The following is a 26133-nucleotide window of genomic DNA, read 5'->3' on the forward strand; positions in this document are numbered from 1 at the left end:
ACTCTGGCTAATCTTACTCCACCCCCTAGTCCCTCCCATAATTCTCTGAATATACCAAACGATTGGGCAAGCACAGAATAGTAAGAAGGGCCATTTTCCAAACATATTCTAATAGAGTATTGTCCAATCGGTAATTAGTCTTAAGTGCTTGGCTGTCTGACCTCAGTGCATCAACTCAGTTTCAGCCTTTTACAAAAAACTTTGATTTTGTTGTCTTTTTCTTAGTGTGTGTTTTGATATTCCTTATTATCATAGTAAATTTTTATAATTTATAAAAATTTATAATTTTTTCTGTTATTTACTCATTTTCTCACACTATTACTTGACTTTTAATTCTTTGTTAAAGTAGGGATCTCCTTCCAGGGTTCACTGTCTCAAGCTTCCAAAGTTTTGTTCAGCTGTTTTCAGAGATACTTCTGGTCCCCTGTAAGTTTTCATGTAAAGGGTTGAAACTCTTTAAAGGTGTGCTTAATCAGACAACTGAGCACTTAAGGCTAATTACCTATTGGACAATAACTATTAGCATATGTTTGAAAAAATGGCCCTTCTCACTATTATGTGCTGGCTTGATCTTTTGGTGTATACAGATAATAGTAGGAGGGATTAGAGGGCAGAGGGAGACAAGCCAGACTCACTTGGCCAGGACGAAGAGGAGAAAAAGTGTGGAGATTCTGGACTCTAGAATCAAGGGGAGATCCTTGTCCTGGCAGTTTGTCTATCTCCTTCACTCTTCCCCCTAAAGACCAAAAATAAAGACCAAGGACTTTTGCTTGTCCTGACTCTGGCTGACCCTGAGGTATGAAGTTTGTAGCATCCTTGGTGCCTTAGAATCAGTCGGAGTCAGGATAAGCAAAAGTCCTTGGTCTTTATTTTTGGTCTTTAGGGGGAGAAGTGAAGGGAATGGACACAAGCTCTCCACTACCTCCCTTCTCTTTGTCTACCACAAAAAGTGACTCTGGCTTGTGTTACACCACCCCCTAGTCCCTCCCACAATTCTAAGTATACACCAAAAGATAGAGCCAACACAGAATAGTGGGAAGGGCCATTTTCCAAGCATATGCTAATAGAATATTGTCCAATCAGTAATTAGCTTTAAGTGCTCAGTTGTCTGATTCCAGTGCACCTATTCAAAGTTTCAGCCCTTTACACTGAGGTCTCCAAGGAGCTAGCCTGGACTTTATATTTTCCCTTCTTTTCAGTTCTTCTGAAATATATCTATGAAGAGGTGTTTTTTACTACTCTTCTGGCCTGTGCTCCAGCCTTTGAGTGACCACAAGCACTCTTTTCTCCTGTGTGAAAGATCCTTGCCCTACTCTGACACAAGCTCTGATGTGCTAGTGCTTCTCCTGGCCCTGGGACTGCCATCCAGGACTGTGACCTAGATCTGTGCATGGGCAAAGCACTAGGATCCTGCCTGAGCCCTAACAAAGAGAACACTATAATCTCTCCTTCGGTCTGTGGCCTGAGACCTTTAAAAACAAAAACTGCCATTGCTGATTCTGTTGCTCCTAATGCCTATTCCTGGTTTTCTGGAGCCAGGGTGGTGGTGTGTGGTGCTCCAGATACAACAGACCTTTTCTGCTGATCTTCTCATTGCCTTTCTTGTCTGTGGGCTGAGAGGTCTGAGAATCACCACTGTTGCCCCTGCTTCGGTCACCCCAAAGCCTGCTTCTGGTTTGCTGGGGCCTTGTCTATATTGTGGATCAACCTAATCCAGAATGTGCTCCATTCTTACCATGGTACAATAGACCTTTCCTGCTAATCTTCTAAAATGTCTTGAGCTGTAAAATTATTCCATTGTGGAATAGGTTAGGTTCACAGGACAAAATCGTGAATAAAAATAGCAATCTAGTGTTTGACAAACCCAAAGATCCCAACTTTGGGATAAGAATTCATTATTTGACAAAAACTGCTGGGAAAGCTGGAAATTAGTATGGCAGAAACTAGGCATGGACCCACACTTAACACCACATACTAAGATCAAAATGAGTCCATGATTTAGGCATAAAGAATGAGATCATAAATTAATTAGAGGAACATAGGTTAGTTTACCTCTCAGACTTGTGGAGGAAGAAGGAATTTGTGATCAAAGGAGATATAGAGATCATTGTTGATCACAAAATAGAAAATTTTGATTACATCAAATTAAGAAGCTTTTGTACAAACAAAACTAATGCAAACGAGATTAGAAGGGAAGTAACAAATTGGGAAAACATTTTAACAGTTAAAGGTTCTGATAATGGCCTCATCTCCAAAATATACAGAGAATTGACTCTAATTTATAAGAAATCAAGCCATTCTCCAATTGATAAATGGTCAAAGGACATGAACAGACAATTTTCAGATGATGAAATTGAAACTATTTCCACTCATATGAAAGAGTGTTCCAAATCACTATTGATTATAGAAATGCAAATTAAGACAACTCTGAGATACCACTACATACCTATAAGATTGGCTAAGATGACAGGAACAAATAATGATGAATGTTGGAGGGGCTGTGGGAAAACTGGGACACTGATGCATTGTTGGTGGAGTTGTGAAAGAATCCAGCCATTCTGGAGAGCAATCTGGAATTATGCCCAAAAAGTTATCAAACTGTTATCAAAGTTATCAAAGCTACTACTGGGCTTATATCTCAAGGAAATACTAAAGAAGAGAAAGGGACCTGTAGGTGCCAAAATGTTTGTGGCAGCCCTTTTTGTAGTGGCTAGAAACTGGAAAATGAATGGATGCCCATCAATTGGAGAATGGTTGGATAAATTGCGATATATGAATGTTAGGGAATATTACTGTTCTGTAAGAAATGACCAGCAGGAGGAATACAGAGAGGCTTGGAGAGACTTACATCAACTGATGCTGAGGGAAACGAGCAGAACTAGGAGATCATTATACACTTCAACAACAATACTATATGAGGATATATTCTGATGGAAATGGATATCTTCAACATAGAGAAGAGCTAATCCAATTTCAATTGATCAATGATGGACAGAATCATCTATACCCAGAAAAGGAACACTGGTTAATGAATGTAAACTGTTAGCATTTTTTTTTGTTTTTCCCCCCAGGTTATTTTTTACCTTCTAAATCCAATTCTCCCTTTGCAACAACAACAACAACAACAACAACAACAACAACAACAACAACAACAACAACAACATTTGGTTCTGCACATATATATTGTACCTAGTTATGTTTCCCTCATTAACATATTAATATGAGGTTTCCCTCATATTAACATATTAACATATTTAATATGTATGGGAATGCCTGCCATCTAGGGGAGAGGGTGGAGGGAAGGAGGGGAAAAATTCAGAACAGAAAGACTACAAGGGATAATGTTGTAAAAAATTATCTATACATATGTACTGTCAAAAATATTATAATTATAAAATTAATTTTAAAAAAGACTTAGGTAATCCAACATAGTCCTAATGATTAATTAAAAAAAAAAAAGTGATCCAACTTTTCCGGAGAGCAATTTGTAACTATGCCCAAAAGGCTATAAAACTGTTCATACCCTTTGATCCAGCAATATTTTTTGTTATGTCTGTGTCAAGAAAGAGATTTTTTTAAAAGGGGCAAGGAAGGGCCTATTTGTACAAAAACATTTCTAGCAATTATTTTTGTGGGGGCTAAGAATTGGAAATTGAGAGGATGCCTATTAATTGGGGAATGGCTCAACAAATTGTGGTATATGATTCCAATAAAATATTATGATGCTATAAGAAATGAAAAAAATTTGTTATAATTTTATTTATTTTTATAAAGCATTCTCTTTGTAAAATGTGAAAAAAATTACACTGCATTTTAATGGGTTTTGCTGCTCTAAAATTTGTTTAGAGATTTAAAGATATTTGGAACAGGTTGGGGAAGAGCTAAGAGAGTCCCTGACTTTATTCCACCATTGTGACTCTGCCTTCTAATTTAAAAAAAAAAAAAGTTTTCCAGAGCTATAGGATATTGCCCAACTTTGAGTTGGTAAATGATTAAAAAATAACATTTCAGGCAGTTTCACAGTCAATTATATTACTGTCTGCTGATAAAAAGTTGGTACTTCTAAAATATTGATGTTGGTGGTCAGGAAAGCTTAGTAAGTAGGCTAAATTATCTAACTAAAACATTGTTCTTGAGCTAGGGTTGCTATTGTTAAAGCAGTTTTGACTATTATCATATAGCTCTAGGCTTCATCAGTTCCAATTGCTACACTGATTGGAACTCAACTAGTTCAAAAGCCACTCAAGTACAATCCTCAGCACTCAGTTTCCAAATCATATATTTCAGTGCAGTGACTTGTTTCAACATATTAGCTCTTAAGTTAATTTGAGATGTTTTTTAAAATGTCTTGTACAATTCCACAGCACAGCAATTGTCATTTCTTTTAGTACAAAGATTTTCTATCTAGCTCCATCCAGCCTTCACTCATATTTTTCTGAAGGTTACAATGAAATGACAAAAAAGTCAAAATATACCAAAAGAGGTGCCTAGAAGCAACTAAGTGACACAATGTAGAAATTGTCGGGTCTGAAGTCAGAAAGACTTCAGTTTCTGAATTTTAATATGGCCTCAACATTTATTAGCTATGTGACTTTGTTTACCTCAATTTCCTTATCTGTAAAATAAATTGGAGAAGGAAACAGCAAACCACTCCATTTACCTTTACCAAGAAAACTTTTAATGAGGTCATAAAGAGTTTGATATGACTGAAAATCACTGAATGTACAACAACAGAGGACACACAAAGATGTAAAGTCACAGAGGGACAAATAAGGGATTTTAGAGTTCATGTAATCCAACCAAGGACATTCAATAAAATGTAAGCAATCAGCTCTCAAGGAAATTTATGCCAAACCTAATTTTAAATTTAATCTGCAATATTAATATTTTCTCCATCATTTTATTATATCTAGACAATAAAAAAAACAATAAATCAAAACCTGATTTGTAGTTTTGTGGATTTCTGAGGCACAAATGCTCGCACTGAAAATTAAACAATTAGCTCTCTGAAAGTGTGAGCTACCTCCAGCAGACCTTTGGGTCCAACTCTTTCATTTTACAGAGAAGGAAATTTAGACCCAGAAAGGGGAAATAGAAGGCTAATTATGTATTAGCAGAACATGAATTAAAACTTAGTTCTCTTATTTCATATCCCAGAGTGCTTCTATACCATACGGATTTGTCTATGATTTGCATAATGGTTGCAATCATAAAGTGATGAATGTAATTTTAATAAGTAATAAACATTTATCAAAGACATATTATGTGCCAGGAACTATTCTAGGTATTGAGAATAAAAAAGAAGTAAAAAATAGTCCCTGTCCTCAAAAATCCTTCAACCTAATAAAGGAGAGAACATAAAAAGAAATATTTACAAAACAAGCTATATATAGGAAAAATTGAAAAAATTAACAAGGAAAACACTGAAATATAAGGATCTAAGGATGGCTTTTTTAGGTGGGATTTTAGTTGGATCTTATAGGAAACAAGAAAAATCAGTATATGGAGCAGAGGAGGGAGAGAATTTCAGGCAAGGGGGACAGGTAGAGAAAAAGCTAGAATTGAGATATAGTGATTTATTCATGGAACAACTAAAAGGATGGTGTCATTGTGTTGAAGAGTACATAGTAAAAAGGAGCCAGATTATAAAGAACTTTGAATCCAAAACAAAGCACTTTTTTTGCTCCCAAAATTAATAAGAAACCACTTGTGTTTATTAAGTAGGGTGATGTCTGGATAGGATCTGCATTTTAGGAGAATCATTTTAGAATTTGAATGGAGGATTGATTGAAATGGGGAGAGGCTTAAGGCAGGCAGACTCACCTGCTGATTATTACAGTAAACAAGACATGAGGAAATGAGGGCCTGCACTAGCAAGGTGGAACTGTCATGAGAGAAGGGAGAGGATTTAAGAGATGTTGCAAAGGTGAAATCAGTATGTCTCGGTAACAGCTTGGATATGGGTTGGATTTTCCCATGTGTTTATTCATATGTACATTAAACTCATAAATGTATGTTTATCTATTTTAATAGATTATAAATTCCTTGAGGGTAAAAACAGTTTCATTCCTTTCTTTGTATCCCCAGTAACTAACAGTGGCTAGCATATTGTTATTCAGTTGTATACAACTTTTCATAATTCCATGATGGTGTTTTCTTGGCAAAGGTACTAAATTGGTTTGCCATTTCTTTATTCAATATATTAAGGCACACAGAGGTGAAATGTAGCTTGCCTAGGCTCACATTATTTGTAAGTGTCTGAGGCTAGACTTTAACTCAAGTCTTCCTGCCTCAAGTTCTAGCTCTCTATATACCAAGCTATCGAGGCACACAGACACATAGCTTACACATATTAAGTGTTTAATTAATGTTCATTGTTATCACTTGTTGGCTCAGCACTTTATACCTCAAAGATACATATTTAAGTAGTTTTTTTCCCCAGGAAATCCCTTAATCAAATATTTATCATACCATAAAACATTTAATTCCTTGTTTTTTTTTTCCTTTTGCTCTATTTTTTTTTAATTTTTCAGTCATGTCCAGTTCTTTGTGACCCCATTTGGGGAATTTTGGGTAAAGGTACTGGAGTTGTTTGTCATTTCCTTCTCCAGATCATTTTACAGAGAAGTAACTGAGGCAAAAAGTCCTCCATGCTATTTAGTAAATGGTTCTAGATTTCACAATATCAAAAGCAACCTCAAATAGAAATGGAACTAAAATGCTAGAGGAGAAGGTATTTTCTTTCTTAATGCAATAACAAAGGCTTTAGTCAAAGTAACATTATTAAAAACCCTTTTGTAAGTGTCAGTGACGGGAACTATAGTCATGGAAAATTACCAGACCATAAACTTTGCATCTAGCAATAGATGGCGACCAGGTGGCTAGAGAAGCGAATGACCCCCACACTTGTAAACACATAGCCATGGTACTGTATTAACCACAGAGATGTCTCAGGGCTTAACGACCCTAGAGACTCAGATAAGAAATGTAACCACAGGATGCTCTTTCCCCTCCTTCTCCTGGAATGTCTGCTCCTTCCTGCAGTCCCCCCCCCCATACCCTTTCTCGCAGGTAGCACATACCTTTACTCTCCCCCTGCCCCCTTTTCCCCTCCCAACTTTGTCCTCATGTATTGCATCTTGCTCTACCCTATATAACTTGAGCTGTTTCCATCAATAAATGAGACCTTGACAAGATCTGCTTGGTCTCCCTCTTCTTTCTCGCCCATTCTCCCCCAGGCTGGATCCTCCTCGATTCCCCACGAATGACTGAGTCTCGCGGGACGGGACATGTAAGTACATCGTCCTCATGTCTAAGATAAACTAAAGCAGGCGGTCTCAGAAAAGAGATCAAAATATATTAACAAAACACATAGCCTGACCCAAGATATTGAAAGGGGCTAATGATGTCAGTTCTATACCTTACTCCTTATGCCTATCATCAACACATCCTTTCACTGTCTCTGTTTCTATCTGTGTCTCTCTCTGTGTCTATTTCTTTCTTTGTCCCTGTCTCTGTCTCTCCTCTCTCTCTCTCTCACTCTGTGTGTATGTGTGTGTGTGTGTGTGTGTGTCTCTGTCTGTCTCTTTCTTTCCTCTCCCTTCCCTTTTCCCCTCAATTGAGAGGTGCATAGTACTTGAAAATTTGTAAAACATTTTGCATGAATTCTCATCTTAGTCTTGTAAATCTGAGATGCATCTTATCATCTTCATTTTTATAAATAATAAAATAAGGTTCAATAAGGCTGTTACTTAGTCACAATACTAATAAGTGTCCAAAATAGATTTAAACTCATTTTCTCATTATTCTGGATTAAGTAATTATGTGTTCAGAGAAGCAGAGTAGAGAAGGAAAAGAAAAGAAAGGCATTTTGTGACTTCCTATGAAAGGTTTTCATTACCAATTTTATAATCAGGAAATATTTTACATTTGACTTTCATTTGAGTACGAACCACTCACACTGTTTTCCATCTCTTCCTGGACCTCATCCTTGAGTATTATCTTCAGATGCTGGAGAAGTATAGGGAGAAAAGTATTGAAATTGGAGTCAGAAGTCCTAGCTTTAAATCCTGAATTTGCTACTTACTAGTTTGCAAATCTTCTTTGTCCATTTTGCTCATGCCCTTCTCCAATGAAAGTTATACCTCTGTCATAGTACTTATCATATTCATTATGATGCTATAGTTATTTGTCTTAATTCACCCCTGAATTAATAATCTTCATAGTAAAGGGTTTAAGGATGTGCATGTGACAAATTATTGGATAATAGGGGAAAATAGAACCTCTATTTACATTTATTTTTATTTAAAACAGAAAAAAATAAGTTTGATTAATACTTAATATATGAATTAACACTGTCAACTTCATATATTGCATATGTCAGATAATAATATACCCCATGTGGTCATGCTGTTGTTTGAGTTATCTTGAGGAATACACAGCAGTTGGTCATGATACCCTAATTTTCATTCATTCGCTTTTAGCATATTGCAACATACTACAATGCATATTCATAGATTATATTATCTAGTTTTCTCTAACCTAGTCCTCCACAAATGGAAGGGACTTTAAAAGACTTCCAAAAAGAAACAACATTTGAAGATAACAATTGCAATTCAAACACACACATGCGCTCACACACACATGGAAATCTGCTTCTCCTTTGAGTTCTTTGTCACCAAAGGTAAAAAGCAACAATAATAATCTGAACAGATACTACGAGTTTCCCCAAAACTTTTAAGTTATCAAGAAAATTATGTGAAATATGGATTTATAGCCAATGATGTTAATGATAGCATGAAGGAATGGGAGGAGAATAGGAGAAGAGGCTAGAAATATCTATTCTGCCTCTCTAAAAGCCATAAGTACAGTAACCCTAAAGCATATGGAACCTCACAACATATATAGGACCCTCAGCTTCTTGTTACAAATATAAATATTATCAATTTATTAATCATTACCAAGAACATTTTAGTATTACCTTTAATATATAATATTATATAAGTTACTTATAAGAGAAGAAAATTATTTTAGCATTGCTTGTTTTTTTAATCTCCTTTTTCATATCTATGTTATATATATTAAAATATAGTAAATATCTTATTGCTACAGCATATTTATGTAATAGAAACAAATATGCATATGTTGGGAGTACTTGCTGAAAACATTTTACTGCAGAACTGCATGCTCAAAAGAATTTGAAGATCATTGCACTTGATCATAATCTTTCCCAAGGAATCTTTGTATCTTCCACATCACCTACCTACCACAATTAAATTTTTATTGTTGAATTTGGAAGATAGATGATTTGTATATCTTTTACCTTTACTTCCCCCACTCAAATCTTGCCACTGTTTCTTTGTTAAATTTTATTTATTTTTGTTACATTTGTTACATTTTCTCTTTCCCTACCCACACTAAGGAAAACCACTATTTGACACAGGCATGTTTCTGTCTCTGTCTCTGTCTCTCTCTCTCTCTCTGTCTCTCTCTGTCTCTCTCTCTCTCTCTGTCTCTCTCTCTCTCTCTCTCTGTCTCTCTCTCTCTCTCTCTCTCTCTCTTTGTATATAGAACTATACTATGCATGTTTCTATTTATTAGTTCTTTTTTCTGGAGTTAGATAGCATCTTCCTTCCTAGGCCTTTTTTAGTTGATCTGAGTATTTATAATACTCAGAATAACATTCACAGTCATTCTTTGAACAATATTGCTGTTACCATGTACAATGTTGTTTTGGATCTGTTTTGTGTACAGTGTTGTTTTGGTTCTATTCACAAACCAGTATATAAATTCAATTTCCTTAAGGAGGCAATGCTTTGCATTTATTAATTCTTTCACGTGTAATAGAGTGATCCTTTAAAACCAGACCTAATCACATAAAATAGGCAACAAAGTATTTGTTATTAACAGTTAAAGATGGGACCAGTCATGTGTTCTATAGTGAAGTATAAATTAGGTCCTTCAATGAACCATGGAAGAAATATCATAAAATGAAGAATGATAAATCATATGTCAAGGTCATTTCTCTTTTTTAATTGACAAAATGTTCAAAAATGAACTTGCTTCTGATGGAATATACAAAAGTACCATGAAGCTAGAGAAAGGGAAACTACAAATAGAAGTGATTGCCACAAAGAAAAGGGTCAATTCCCTGGGAAAATAAGCTGAAACTGCTTTTTCCAAAGTTTCCATGTTCTCTTCATTGCTGTTCTGTAATAATCCTTTCTCAATCCTGATCCTTCTTAACTTTTCTATAATCTGCAATACGATTAATTGCCTTCTTCTCAGAAATGCTCTCTCTTCTTTAGGTTTTGGGGATGTGGATTTCTCCTACTTCCCTTCCTAGCTCTCACACAACTCTCTTAGTCCCCTTTGCCAGAATTTCATTTAAGCCATATTCATTAACAATGACCTCAAGACTCTGTCCTGGGCACTCTTCTCTTTCCTTCGATACTAATTAACTCAGCTCCAGTAGATTCAATCATCATCTCTACAAAAATGATTCTCTCATCTATTTATCTAGTTCTAACCTCTCTCTAGATCTCCAGTTTCTCATGCCAACTATTCATTGGGTCCATTGAACTAGATGTCTCATTTATATACCTTGCCATGCCCAAGATAGAGCTCTTTGCCTCAAATCATCTTCATTCCATTTGAAAGGCACTGGAGCCAACATTCTCACATTTTTAAATCATCTCCTCAAGGCTCGTGCCTCCATCTAAGGAGAGCATGGCTTTCTGGCAGGGGGCATTAGCATTTTCCCTAGCTAATTTCTGGATAAGAGGACCAGCTGGTTCTCCTTTACCTTTTAATCTCTCTATAGCCACCTGTAGGTGAGCCACAAAATCAGGGAAATGTTCATCTGGGCCTTGTTTAATTTTAGTCACTGAGGGCCTCTGCTTCCCAGAAGCCTGAATTTTGCTAAATGTTCGGTTGGGCACATTGGGACACGGCTGCATACACTGCTGCATCATAATGCATTTGGTCTCATTGCTTTCACATCTTCCAACTCCTACTATTTTATGGAAATCATTTTGAGAGGTGCTGCTCTACATGTCCCTTACAAAGTTTTTTGCTAAGTCTGCAAACAGTGTCATCCACTGCAGAGGCTCCACAAGTGTAAGGCAGACTTTAGCAATAGCCTTTCAATCATTAGGGGTTAGTGTATTACTGGAGGCTAGGAGAGCCAACAGCTCCTTAACATATGGAGATTCAACCCCTAAGTGTTAACCGTCTCTTTCAGTTCCTTAAATTTCTTCCACTCTGACAGGGGCCCACATCCTTCCCTGAGGGCCTTCATATACATGACAAGCATCTAACCATATCAGTGCTTCTTGGTCCCCTTCATTAGCTGGCTTCTGTAACAGACATCATTATTCTGTGTGTAAATCTCCAAAGCTTCCACAAAGGGGCTGCATAAGGAGCAGAAGGGGAGGCAGTCCTCAGGGAAGGTGGAGAGCAGGGAAGTAGGCCATGCCTCAGAGGTGATATTCCCTCTGTTCACCTTCTCTTCCCTCTGTTTCTGTGGCTCCTTCTGTTTTTTTTCATACTTCACTCTGCTTACTTCCTCATTCCTCATCTTATCCTCACCTTCTTCTGCTTCATCATATCCATTTCTTGCTTCTTTATATTCACATCTTGCTTCTTCCTCATCACCTTTTCCTGTGATGTCACATCAACTTTTAACTTGCTTTATTATTCTATAAACTTCTTTTGCCAGCACCTCGATCCATCCCATCCTAGACCTACTATCAGTCTTGGGGGTCTTGTCTCTTTCCCGATGATCGCACCAGCCGAATTCATGCAATGAGGTCCCTGGCCAATACTGCCCCACATTGGGCACCATATGTATCAGACCATCCACGAACACTATTCTAGATTGTCAGGGCCATACGTACCAGTCTTCAGAATACTCCCAGATACACATGAAGACGAACCAATCTCTCTCTCTCTCTCTCTCTCTCTCTCTCTCTCTCTCTCTCTCTCTCTCTCTCTCTCTCTCTCTCTCTCTCTCTCTCTCTCTCTCTCCCCCTCTCTCTCTCCCCCCCCCCCCCCTCTCTCTCTCTCTCTCTCTCTCTCTCTCTCTCTCTCTCTCTCTCTCTCTCTCTCTCTGTCTCTCTCTCTCTCTCTCTCTCTCTCTCTCTCTCTCTCTCTCTCTCTCTCTCTCTCTCCCTCCCTCCCTCCCTCCCTCCCTCTCTCCCTCTCTCCCTCTCTCCCTCTCTCCCTCCCTCCTCAAAGCTGGTGATTCTTTTACTTTTAATCTTTGATCTTAGCTTTACTTCATACTATAATACAATTTTTATCTAGGACAAACACTAAATTTTAGGAAATGTGTTGAAATTCAAATATTCACTAATTTCTAGTCTTTCTGGGGAGAAGGGTTAAGAAAAAAAATTATAAGATTCAGAACTTAATTTCAACAGCCATACAAAATCGCCATTTTTTTTCATTCTCTCTCTTACCTTAAATAATTCTTTAAATAAATAAATACCTTTGTAAGAATTAGATAAATAGTTTTCATTCATTGTTGCCTATATTCATCCTCTCCAATAAATATTCCCCCCTTCTTACACATATCTCCTATTTCCTTTTACACATATCTCTTTTTCCTACCACTAACCTTGCAGAGCAGTTCTTACTACAATAATTTTTGGAGAAATGATAATAAAGTTAATATTGACACTGGGTTTTATTCAAATTATGCAAATGTTGAAAAAATACATTTTAAGCTGAATTAAATCATTGAATAGGGTTGATTTTTACTTTCTGTTTGGATGCTTTGTTACTGTCTCACATAATTATAATAGTTGCATTACTCAATGCATTATATTTTTGTTATCCAAGATTAATTAAATATGCTAAATTGGCAATCTATTAGATTATTATTATTACAATTGGAATGAGTTATTTGCTAGTTTGAAGGATGAGAAGCAGAGTCAGTATCTTACTACAAAAACAGTAGAAATGCCTTGCATGGAAACTATGTCATCTGGGGATGCAATATTTTTCCAGCCATAGAGAATTATCTTGACTTGAGGTCCAATCTCAACTTTGTTAATAAACTATAGAGATTCCCTATCACCTCCAGGATCAAATACAAAATCTTTTGTTTGGGATTCCAAATCCTTCATAATCTAGTTCTTCCTCTCATCTTACAAGTCATCTTATACTTTACGCTCTACTTCATATACTTCAATACAGTAACACCACTTTCTTTGCTGTATAAGACACCTCATCTACTGATTCCAAGCATTTTCAATTACATTTAAGTTCCATGTTTTTTTAGTAGCAAATGAGAAATTTTTAAAAAATAATACACATCTGAATATATATCAAAAAAGGAGAGATACATTTTTACCAATGGTATAAACTGGGATCATAAAAGGTATCTTGTGCAATATCCTCCCAAAAGATGTATTCTCCAATGTTCCCATCCCCAGATGACATAGTTTCTATTGAATTAAGACCCAGAGTCATGAATGCTATATAGTGAAAATGTACAGTAATAATAAAAAAAAGATTGGTTTGATAAACACAGTGAAAAAACAAAGTATATGAAAACACATATTGTGCTAATTATAACATGTAGCACATCAGTGTCTATCTTGAATAGTTGCTTTAGATGGACAGTTAACTTTTTCCAGAATTGTGTGACAACAAAATATTGAATTAGAGCATATTTATGAAATTATGCTGTACATTTGATGATTCTATAGTACTTATTAGCAAAGTTCATATTTTTTTGTAATGCATATTCTAGTATGCATTCTAGTAACACACTGAATACGGTGAGAGCAGAAGAATTCAAATAGCAAACATGGTCATTAGGAATATGGAGACAAGGTGAAAATTAGCAGGCTAACCAAGACAGATGTTAACAGCATCCTTAGAAAGAATGTTGTAAGAGTTGTCATTGAGAAAATATTATGACTAAAAAAAAAGTAGCTGGATCTGTTATAATTGAAATCCAACAAATAGACATCTTGAATAGTAGACCAGTATCCCAAGATCACAAAAAAATGAGAGGAGGTTCATTAGTAAATTGGTTAGTTTATATATAGGCAATTCATGAGAGAATATAGACAAAAATGACACAAAATACAGGGTTGTAGTACATTGAGGTTGAGAGAGTTTCCACATCTAATAAATAACAGATTGACATAAACTACCAAAGGCTTAAAAAAGAATTGAAAATAATCCGCCTCAGGTGAGCTGCAGTATACCATTTCTGTGGTATACAGAATCATAAACTATCAGAGTGGAACAAACCTTAGATGTCATCTAGTTCAATCCCAGCCTAAAATATTTGCTCTACTACAAAACTCATAAAGGGTCATTCAAAAAGTTGTTTGAAGACCTCTATAAATCTATAATCCATAATTTGCCAGAAAAATTCATTCCCTTCTTTGAAAGACCTAATTATTGCTATATTTTTCTTTACACTGAAGTTAATTTTGTATCTTTTCAATTTCCGGTTGTTCCTACCCATGACCTCTGATACAAAAAAAAAAATTTATTCCATTTTCTATGTTTTACTATGAAAGGCATTAGCCTTGTGTCTTGGTTACATGGGGAATATAATATTTTGGAATCATTATACCTCTGAATGTCACTCACTACCAAGTGCCAGGAGGATCAGCCTTACAAAAAATATTCAGTATGTCTTGAGCATCCAAGTTCTCTGCTTTGCATCACTGTCCCCTATTTTACCCAGTGTCTACATGGAAACCATTATTGTAAAAAAAAATTATATGATTATTTCCCGAGGAAATATTTTTTTAACAGAGAAGATATTTTCTAGTAACTTACAACTAATAACTTGTGGCAATATCCTTCTCACTCTCTATAAAAGGTTCTTTCTCTAGTGACTTTAGGAATTAAGAACTTGTGAGGGAACCAGCTTTTTCCATATATGTCCAGCTTCCTCCTTGGACTGGAATATGGAAAATCTAAGTTCAAATCTAGATTCTTACTAGTTATGTAATCCTACTTCCCAGAATTGTGAGAATCAAATGAGACAATATGAATGCTAATTATTAGTAGTAGTATAGCTAAAGGGTACAATGGAGAGAGTGTTGGGACTGGAGTCAGGAGGACTCACCCTGAGCTCAAATCTGGTTTTGACTCTAGGCAAATTAAACTAACCCTATTTGTCTCAGTTTCTTCATCTGTAAAATGAACCAGAGTAGGAAATGACTAACCATTCTCGTATATTTGCCAAGTAAACCTCAAACGGGATCATGAAGAGTCAGACACCACTGAAACAATTGAACATTAATATTATTAATACTATTACTACTATCAACATTATGTTACCAGTTTTTAATGTTTTTTTCTGCTCTATTCCCTGAAATGTCTTCTATTCATGTCTTTCTCCAAAAAAAATCTCTGGAACCACATTTCTTTTTCTCCCTAGAACTACACATGTTTTATTTTACCATAGAGGCTCTGCAAATACATATGGCTTTCTCCCAAGAAGTTCTACCCCATTTCAGTCTCTTATGCAGGTATACAGCAATACCTCAATATTCTCTGTCATTCAGAGTCACATCTCTTACATATGCAACTATAAGCAAAATGTCCCCAGCTTCTTGGGAGGCTAGTTACATTTGTTAGCTAAGTCTAGAGATATAATTCCTCCACTAAAGGCATGTCCTCCTGTATCTCATTCTGGCATGGAGATAATCAGGGTAATCAAACATTCTAACACAAATTCTACTAATCTAGAAATATATTCAGTTTCAGCCCAGTGGAAACCAAAGCTCTAAGAGGTTAATTAACTTGCCCATGACTGCAAAATAAACCAATGCTTGAGTTAAGATTTGAAACCAGGTCTCTTGATATCAAATCCCTTGTTGCATCTACTACATGAGGCAGCCAAAAATCTGCATCCATTAAAGAGACATGCATAATAATGAAGGTATAGATCCATGAAATATTGGTTTGCAGATATTCATTAACTACTTACAAGATGATTCATAGTTTTTAAGCTGAAAATGGATACACAAATGCAAACTATACATAATACAAAATATTCTAATATTGCTTTGAGTTCATGGCTATATTCCAGACATGAAGAAGAACATTTGAACTTCCATCCACAGATATTGTCTCTCTTTTTTCTCAAAGGAATCATTAATGTAGAATGCACCAGATATTCACATCAATAGATACAAGAAGATAAAAGAGACCAAGTTGTTGTTTTTTTTTCCCCTCATTCCATGCCAATTGTCTAAATAAAGCCATGAATTCTCCTAACTGGTAACTGTGCAAATTAAATGAGAAATTTAATACAGAATCACTCCCTAAATTCTAGGCTCCCCATCCATTTTGACATGCTTTTTATTTCTTTGAAACTATGATCATAAGATTTAGAGTTTAAATGTAGAGTTAGAACACACTTTGGATTCAATAAGTCTGTCAACAAACATTTACTAAGTACCTACTATGTGCCAGGCATTGTGTTAAATACTGGGGAAATAAAACAAAGCAAAAGGTAGTTTTTGTTCTCAGGGACCTCAATCTAGTGGGGGAGACAAGCAAATTATATAAAGGATAAGTTGGAGATAATAATGAGAAAAGGCACTAGAACTGAGGGACATATAGAAAGCCTTTCTTTACTAAGTAAGGTTATAGCTGAGATTCAAAGGAAACCTGTGAAGTCAGATGGCAGAGATGAAAAGGGAAAAACATTCCAGGAATGGGAGCATACAGTGAAAATGACTGCAAAGAACACTAAGAGTGTCATTGCCAGGAGACTGAAGAATATGTGGGAAAGTATAAGGGATAAGAAGACAGGAAAGGGAAGGAGGGGCCAAATAATGAAGGACTTTGAATTACAGAGGATGATATATTTGATCCTAGAGGTGATGGGGAGCCACAGAGGTTAGTGAACAGATCATGTAGCAAGAAGAGAAAAAAATTATTGCAGCTTAGACCCTTAGTGTTTGCAGGGAATGCAGGGAATTTGGATCCAAACAATTTCCTGAGGCCAAAGGAAGCCCTATCTGTGAAAAGATTACAGGTTACCAGTAAATTTAATTCTATTTAGTAAACTAGATTTCCCCTTACACTGCATTACACTGCAAAACAGTCAGGATATGGATCATCTTGTTTAAGGAAGAGACATGTAGCCAATATCACTGAATCACAGAGTATATAATGTATATGAAAAATGACAATAGGAGTCAAGCTATGATTTGTGTTGAATGCTAAATATAAGATTTTCCATTTGAACCTGAAAATCATTTAATCTAATACCATCATTTTATAAATTAGGAAATAGGTCCAGTGATATTAAATGAGTTCTCTAAGATCTCACATCTAATAATTAGATGAATCTAAAAACCCACCATCCTCTCCACTATCCTATTGTTTCCACTTAAAAGAAATGATTATTAATGGTCATATTTCCTGGTTTTAAAATCCAGCTTTGGAAGGACATTACTCATTTCTGCCAAAATTACTCTACGTAGGCCATCTACTCTGAAATGAATCTGTGTCCTTTATGTTCCACTAAAACAAGTTTGGATGGAGGCAGATCTTTTATCTAGATTGCCAGGCAAAATCCAGGTATAAAGATAATCTCTTTGTCTTAAAGAACCATGATGCTCCTCTCTCAAATCCTCATGGAAGTAAGCCTAATTCTTATAATATCCATTTTCAGTGAGTATTACAATGAGTTGATTGTCACCCTCAGAAAGACCCATACTTCTAAGGGCATAAAAACATTGAATAGGTTCCATGAAGGGTCTTTAATATTTGAGATTATCACTGACCCTTTTATTAATAAAATGCTACCATTAACAGTAAAAATGTTGGAAGTTAATTTAGAGCAGAAAATAGATATCCTAGATAACCTTACTTCAAGACTTCAAAAGATTCGTGTCAATGTAGACTGTAGCTACCCCTAAACTCTCCATAATCTTCATGAATTGCTGTGATGAAAACTTTTTGCCTCCTGGTAGCCAACCTCTGGCTCAAGAGAAATTTCCTTCTTTTTGGTTCTGTAATGACACAAGCCTTTAAAAGATTCACACTCAAAATCCTTCCAATGTGATAGGAACTATCAGAACAGTTTCCTGTGGTTTAGCCCTTGAGAATATGCTACATTTCCACCCTAGTGAATTATCTTTAAAATTTTGCAACAGCTGCATCAGGGACATAGAATAGATCCTAACGAGCTTCTTAAGCCCCTCAAAGTGTCATGATAATCAAATAGCTATTGCTTACCGACCAAATTAACCATTATTTTACTTGAAGATCAGCCTTCCCTTGGGGAATTGCCAAACTGCATCATAACACTAATTGCTCTTTCAGATAAGTCTAACCTTCCCATCCATGCTAATTTTGCTAGGAGTGCATGGTCCTTCCAAACTATGGAAGTGCCATTCACTTAAAACTATGATCAAATCAAGGCTTTTTATTTGTTGCATAGAATATGAATGTGAAATGAAGATATTGGCCTTAGTGTTGAAGATAATGCTATCAATATGCCCCTATTCTCCCCTGCTATGTGTCATATATCTCTAAAAGTCTGGCAAAGAGAACTAGAAAAACATTTCAAGCCATAACATAAAGAGCAGTTCAGGAGATTAATCTTCATGCCATTTTATGAGAAGCTTCTAGAATAAAAGTAACGGTTGAATCACTCACTAGTTATCTGTAAAAATTCATTTGAAAAAAACCACAGCTAAATTATAATCTAAAATCCAAAGAATTATTCACCATCTGGTTTTCCTGATTTTTTTTCTCACTATTTAGCTTTTCCTGATAAGCAATGAGATCTGAATGCAATTGTTCCTATAGCAATGGCAATGATGAAACTCAGATACCAATAATAATAATAATAGCTCACGTTTCCATGCTGCTTTAGGATTTAAAAAACTTCTTACTTTTTTAAAATTACAAACTTAACAAGATACAAAACACAAATATATAAGTAATAGCAAAAAGAGGACAATAGATGTAAATCTATGGACTTCTAAGTATAGCTTATTTTTAAGGATATGCTAAATTTAATAAGACAGTAAAAAAAAATCACTTTCTTTGTGTACTCTGATATCTTTCTGGTCTTCTGCCTAATAAAGTTCTTTCCTCACAACCAGTCAGGTTGATCAAGTGTGTGGATGAGTGTGATTCCTTCTCCTGGGAGATACAGGTTCAGAAGTGAAAGAATTTGCTAACCCCAAAATTTGTGACAAAAATAGGAGGCTCTATTTTTCACTGTGAGGCTTTCCCTTAGCTTGCCTATTTTCTCAGTGGAGAAAATATGCAAAGAATGGTTAACAGAAGATCTATTTTATGGGGAGGTTTGATAATCAGATCAGGATTTCTCAATTGAATGTGAAGTTTTTCCTGAGAATGTGACTTCCTAAAAGATCAATAGAAGTTTGATTTGCCCTTGAATGGTACTGCTTATTATATTAGGAGAGAATATGAGACCATTTGAAGTCTGGGTTTTGCAGATCAAAGGGGACATGGTTTTTGTGATTTTACACAATTTTTACAGAGTCACTCGAGTCATACAGAATTCACTCGCATCATCTCCTGCTCCCTCAATATCATATGGTGTATAAAGATGACTGTGATTCAGCAAGAAGGATTTAAATCATATCTAACTTCCTCTGGCAGAAAATATGCAAATTTAGAAATATTTTCCCACAAAATCAGTTAGGATTTTTTAAAGGATTATTGAATAAATATTCTCCTAGATTGTGTGTATATATATATATGCATAAATTCACACATATATGTATTAACACATATGTGTGTGTCTATGTACCTATATGGATGAACATGCATTCATATATCTGTATATATACACTGTATATATTTACATACATATTACACACACATGTGTATACATGTAAGCTTTAAACTATGTTAAGACTTTTTGGATGTTCTGCATAAAATATATGTGTGCATATATGTATATACATATATATTTATTAATTGTAGAAATCATGCTAAATCTGCCTAGCCACACATTTTTGAAACCTCCTGTTTTCAAAGTACCTTCCTGTCAATGTAGTATTCACAAATGAAAATGAACCTGTAGAATACTGAAATATAATATGAAACAAATTAAAGACTATCTAATATCTCTTGTTTTACATGAAGCATTATCATTGAATTAACAAATATATTTTTAAAAATAAGTAGCTGTTCTCCCTCTCTTACAATCCCACATTGTTACTTCTTCGTGATAGAAATGACTGTATTTTCAAAATAAAGCCATATGAACTCAGTCCCTGTCAGATTACTAGAAGATAATAGGACATTGAGGGAAGAACTTCAGAGAACTAAATTGATCCACTGAGAAATTCATAATACTGGAAGAGGGATAATAGAATAGAATTTAAAATTGCCAAGGAAGAACAGTACTAGAAAAACAAGAAATTAATAAATTAAAAAATTAAAAAGTTGCATATTAGAGAATATCTCCTAATATGAAGATAGGTGTTTGTTAGGGCTGAAAGAAAGACTTTGATTCAGGCATTGAACTCATTAAGGAGATATAGGAATAGAAGAAAACAGCCATAAGAATCTTAATTGGGAGATAAATATGGATTCAATTAATGTGAAAAGGGGAGAGGTTATTGAATAATGGTGATAGAGGGAGAGTAGCAAAGTGTCACTGGAGAGCAAAGATTATTTTGACTTCTCCAAAAACAGTGAGTCAGGACATATGAGTGAATATGTGAATTGTACTGGAAAGTATGATCAATGATAAAAATTTTCAATGAAATCTATAAAATGGAAGGAGTGAGAAAAAGAAAAGATTTAAATTAAAGTAAATTACTGAACTACCAAGCAAACATTCCTAAGAGTACAGTGGAAGGGATAGGTAAATGTGGAATTAAATACAGGTCTGAGGTTTAGAAAGTAGAAGTAAGAAAGCAAGAAAACAGGGAATGGATAATAGGATTTCTACAATGATAGGCAGAAATTCAGAAACATTGGAAGGGGGAGAGTATGATGGGGTGGGAATGTGCTAACCACTGAGAAATGAATTCAAACACTTTTCAGTGATTGGAAAGAAATCCACTGAAGGTGAAAGGGAGGTGATTAAATTGATCAAGGCATCCATTGATGTCTAATGTCATGGCTGATGGTGATATTGAGTTTTCTGAGTGCCATGAGACTCACTTCACAATAGTCAGGAGCAAAATGGGATACAGTCCTCAGGATATCACACTGAGAACAGATGCTGGTATTCAAATATCGATTTAGTCTGAGAATGTCTCTGGAAGGAGGCCCTGTGTGGTGAAGACAAATGTCAGTAGTATAGATAGGGACTGATACCCTGAGAAGATTTCCAATTGCAGGGGCTATAAAGACAGCCAAACTAGATAGAAATGATGCACAAGCAGGTAGGCTGAATCCCTTTAAATATTTGAAGACAATTACAAGATTTCTCTTAAACTTTCCCTCCAATCTAAATAACCCTTATTCTTCAGTTGGTTCCAAGTCTGCATGGTTTCTGTTTCTCTCATCTTCTTAAAGATCCTTTTATTGTTGAATCCTAACAGTTGTACTAGCTGAGAAATAGAAATTCTCTGTGAGTATTTGTACTTAGAAATAGTTGGCCAAATTGTTCCAAACAAATTCTAATTCACAGAATTCTATTCTGTATAAATCGTCCCTATTAAGAGTTTTTTTTTTCCTATATTGTATTAGAAATGTTAGCTTTAGCAATAAGAGAAGAAAAAAAGAGATTAAAGGAATTAGAGTAGGTGATGAAGAAACCAAATTATCACTCTTTGCATATGATATTGATGAGGTTTAGATTTGGGGTACCCAAATGAAATTAGGGTTTCTGGTGGTCAGGGAGTTAAATGAGGTCTAGTGGTGGCACAAGCGTCCCCCGTAAAGGAATTTACAGACCTGAAAATCTAGATTTATAAAAGGTTTATTATGGGGATTGGAAGTAAGTTTAAAGTCTGGTTAAAGTCTAGTTAAGGAAATAGGTGAGAGTAAAGAGGCACTGGAAACAGTATTCCAGTGGGCAGAAAGATCCTGGTTATAAAGGGAACTTCCAAGATCTATATGCAAAAGCCTTAGCTGATGGAAGCTCATTATATTGCTTGTCTGGGTGGGGGTTGGGAAGCCCAAGCAGATCATTAGAGAGGGGGCTGGGAGAGCTGGAGCAGATCAGAACCAGTGGGGGCTGTGAGAGCCCAAGTTGGCTCAGATCCAGTAGGGGCTGGGACAAGGCTGGATCTCCTATTGGAATTCAAAGGGATGCTTTTGACCAGGATTTGTGAATCAAAGGTCCCAGCTTCTTGAATTGATAATGCATCAGTCAGGAGAGGCTGGGAGTAATCTGCACAAATCAATCTGAAAGGATCACAAATTAGTTTCTTAAAGGGACCACAACCCGCTTCATTATGATGGTATACTTAGGGAATCCTAGAGAATCAACTAAAAAACTACTAGAAACAATTCACAACTTTAGCAAAGTTGCAGGATACAAAATAAATCCACATAAATTATCAGCATTTTTATATGTTACCAACAAAATCCTGCAGCAAATGATACAAAGAGAAATTACATTTAAAAAATATATAGATAATATAAAATATTTGGGAATCTACCTACCAAGGCAAAGTCAGAAACTATATAAGTGCAATTAAGAAACACTTTCCATACAAATAAAGTCAGATATAATCAATTGGAAAAAATATTAATTGCTCATGGATAGGCTGAGCTAATATAATAAAAATAACAATACTAACTAAATTAATCTACTTATTCAATGCTATACCAATCAAACTCCCAAGAATATATTTTACAGAGCTAGAAAAATTAATAATATTATTTTTTAATTAATTTGAAAATTAATTTCAAGGAAATTAATGGAAAAATGCAAATGAAGTTCACTTAGCTGTACCATACTTAAAATATTATAAAGAAATAGCAGTCATCAAAACCATTTGGTACTGGCTAAGAAAAGGAATAGTCAATCAGTGGTACAGATTAGGTTCACAAGACACAATAGTCAATAACTATAATAATTTAGTGTTTGATAAATCCAAAGACCCCAGCTTCTGGGATAAGAGCTCACTATTTAACAAAAATTGGAAATTAGTATGGCAGAAAGTAGGCACTGACCCACACCTAACACCCTATACCAAGATAAGGTCAAAATGGGTTCCTGATTTAGACAGAGTGATATTATAAGCAAATTAGAAGAAGAAAGAATAGTCTGCCTCTCAGATCTGTGGAAAAGAAAGGAATTTGTGGCTACAAGTACTCTATAAGTAGAGTACATAATGGAATCCAAAATGAATAATTTTGATTATATTAAATTAAAAGCTTTTATACAAACAAAGCCAATGGCCTCGTTTCTAAAACACATGGAAATTTGTCTCAAATGCATAAGAATTAAAACTGTTTTCCAATTGATAAATGGTCAAAGGATAAAAACAGATAATTTTCAGATGAAATTAAAATCATTTCCAGTCATATGAAAAAATGCATCAGAGATGCATTGATCAGAGAAATGCAAATTAAGACACCTCTGATATATCACTTAGATTGGCTAAAATAACAGGAAAAGATAATGAAAAGATGACAGGAAAAGATGAATGTTGGAGGGAATGTGGGAAAACTGGGACACTAATACATTGCTGGAGAAGTTATAACCTAATGCAACCATTCTGGAGAGCAATTTGTAACTGTGCCCAAAGTGCTATCAAACTGTGCAGACCTTCGGTCCAACATTGTTTCTACTGGGCTTGTATCTCAAAGAGATCACACAGATGGGCAAGTGACCCACATGGCCTTTTTTGTAGTGTCAAGGTACTGGAAACTGAGTGAATTCCCATCAGTTGAAATGGCTGGATAAGTTATAGTATATGAATGTTATGGAAAATTATTGCTCAATAAGAAACAATCAGGAGGATGATTTTAGAGAAGCCTGAAGAGACTTACATGAACTGATGCTGAGTGAAGTGAGTAGAACCAGGAGAATATTGTACACAGTAACAAGACTATGTGATGATCAATTCTGATGGATGTGACTCTTCAACAGCAAGGTGATTCAGGCCAGTTCCAATGGTCTTGTGATGAAGAGAGGCATCTGCACTCAGAGAAACGACTGTGGGGATGAAGTTTGGATCACAACATAGTATTTTCACTCTTTTTGTTGTTGTTTGCTTGCATTTTGTTTTCTTTCTCACTTTTTCTTTTTTGATCTGATTTTTCTTGTGCAACATGATAACCATGGAAATATGTACAGAAGAATTGCATATGCTTAACATATTGGATCACTTGCCATCTAGAGGAGAGAGTAGGAGGAAAAAAGAGAGAAAAAAATTGGAGCACAACGTTTGCAAAAGTGAATGTAGAAAATTACCTATATACATGTTTTGAAAATAATAAGCTTTAATTTTTTAAAAAAAACTTTTTCTGAATTTTCAGTTTTTATTTGGAAATAGTTCTACCATGAAAATTAGTTTGTTTATATATAGAATCTCATGCATTGCTGCAGTGTAATGCTTTAAAAGCTTCATGATATAATTATATTGTTCAGTTCTCTTGTTCATCTCTGACTTTGTGACTCCATTTAGGAATTTCTTGGCCAAGATACTAAAGTGATTATCATTTATTCTCCAGCTTATTTTATAGAGAAAGAAACCAAGACAAACTACCTTAATTGTCCAGTGCTACTTACACAGCTTGTAAATGTCTGAATCCAGATTTGAACTCAGGTCTTCTCGATTTCAGGCCTGGCACTCTATCTACCATACCAGCTAGCTGCCTAATTATATTAATGTGATATTAATACCAGATAATTTTATGAATGCCAAAATTCAGTACCAAAAACCATATAAATCTATGTGAATACATATCAGTACAGCCCCAATATCCTTGTACATTAGAGAATTATCCCTACAAAGCAGACAATGAACTTTGGGATTACTCTGACAGAAAGTCCCCAAAAAGGGCAACCTCTGAAATGAATTGGTCTTAGACTACAGGTGGTCCAAGGATACAAATAGTGCGTAATTGAAGCATTAAGAGACAGTAAAAGAGCATTGAGTCAGAGTCAGAAAACTCATTTCAAAGTTTAACTCTGATGCTTAGTACCTATGTACCTTTGGGCAAGTGACTCAACCTCCCTGGACCTCAGTTTTATCATCTGCAAAATTAAAGATAAATAGATAAACATATCCCTTGAAATCCCTTCTAGATTTATACTTATGGTCTTATGGTCCAATGATATGGAGCCAGATTATGAAATCCTTGAGGTTACAAATTATACAATGCTTACTTACTAAGTGCTTTACATTATTATCTCATTTAATATTCATATTACTCCTGAGAGGCAAGTGTTATTATTATTATTATTTTACAGATGAGAAAATTGAGGTGAACAGAAGATAAGTGACTTATTCAGTTTCACATCACTAGTGTCTAAGACTATATTTGACCTCAGATCTTCCTGACTCCAGGTCCAGATCCAATGCCAGACCCAATTGCCTCTAATTACTAGCAATGACCAATAGAGATGGATAAGACAGTCCTGCAATACTCACAAACATGAGGGTTTTACTTTTTTTTTAACTTTGATTTATTTTGAATATTCATTTGATTTAAATAGAAAATGATAAATTGTATCTGTAGAACCTGGATTCAGGTTCAAACTAGTATTGTTGAACTACCAGAATTTTCCTCTCTTTTCCCTAGTAACTAGAATGTGATCACTAGTGATACAATATTAGCATATTGGTAATTTTTAAAATGTGCGATCGATGGAAAGCATTGTTGTTTCATGTAATGCAATGAAAATGTGGTCTGCTTATGTTCAAAGGATTGAATATTTATGAAATATAATTAACATAAAATAAGAATGTATAACTTCAAGAAACTTTAGATATCTCCTACTCTATCTAACCTCATTTTTCATTTGAGGAAACTGAGACCCACAGAAATTAAATCATTCAACTTTTGGGCATTAGATATAGAATTGAAAACCCCAGTCAAACTCAAAATTCACCACTTTTCCCACTGTATTACTCTGTCTTGATAGCAAGTTTCTTTTTTTTTCTTTCAAAAGTAAAATGGCAAAGATAACATGGGGAAAGAACTGTGCAAAGTGCTGAGAACAAACAATTTTTACATGAC

The sequence above is a fragment of the Sminthopsis crassicaudata genome, chromosome 1, assembly GCF_048593235.1.
Source record: "Sminthopsis crassicaudata isolate SCR6 chromosome 1, ASM4859323v1, whole genome shotgun sequence".
In the NCBI taxonomy this organism is placed as follows: domain Eukaryota; kingdom Metazoa; phylum Chordata; class Mammalia; order Dasyuromorphia; family Dasyuridae; genus Sminthopsis; species Sminthopsis crassicaudata.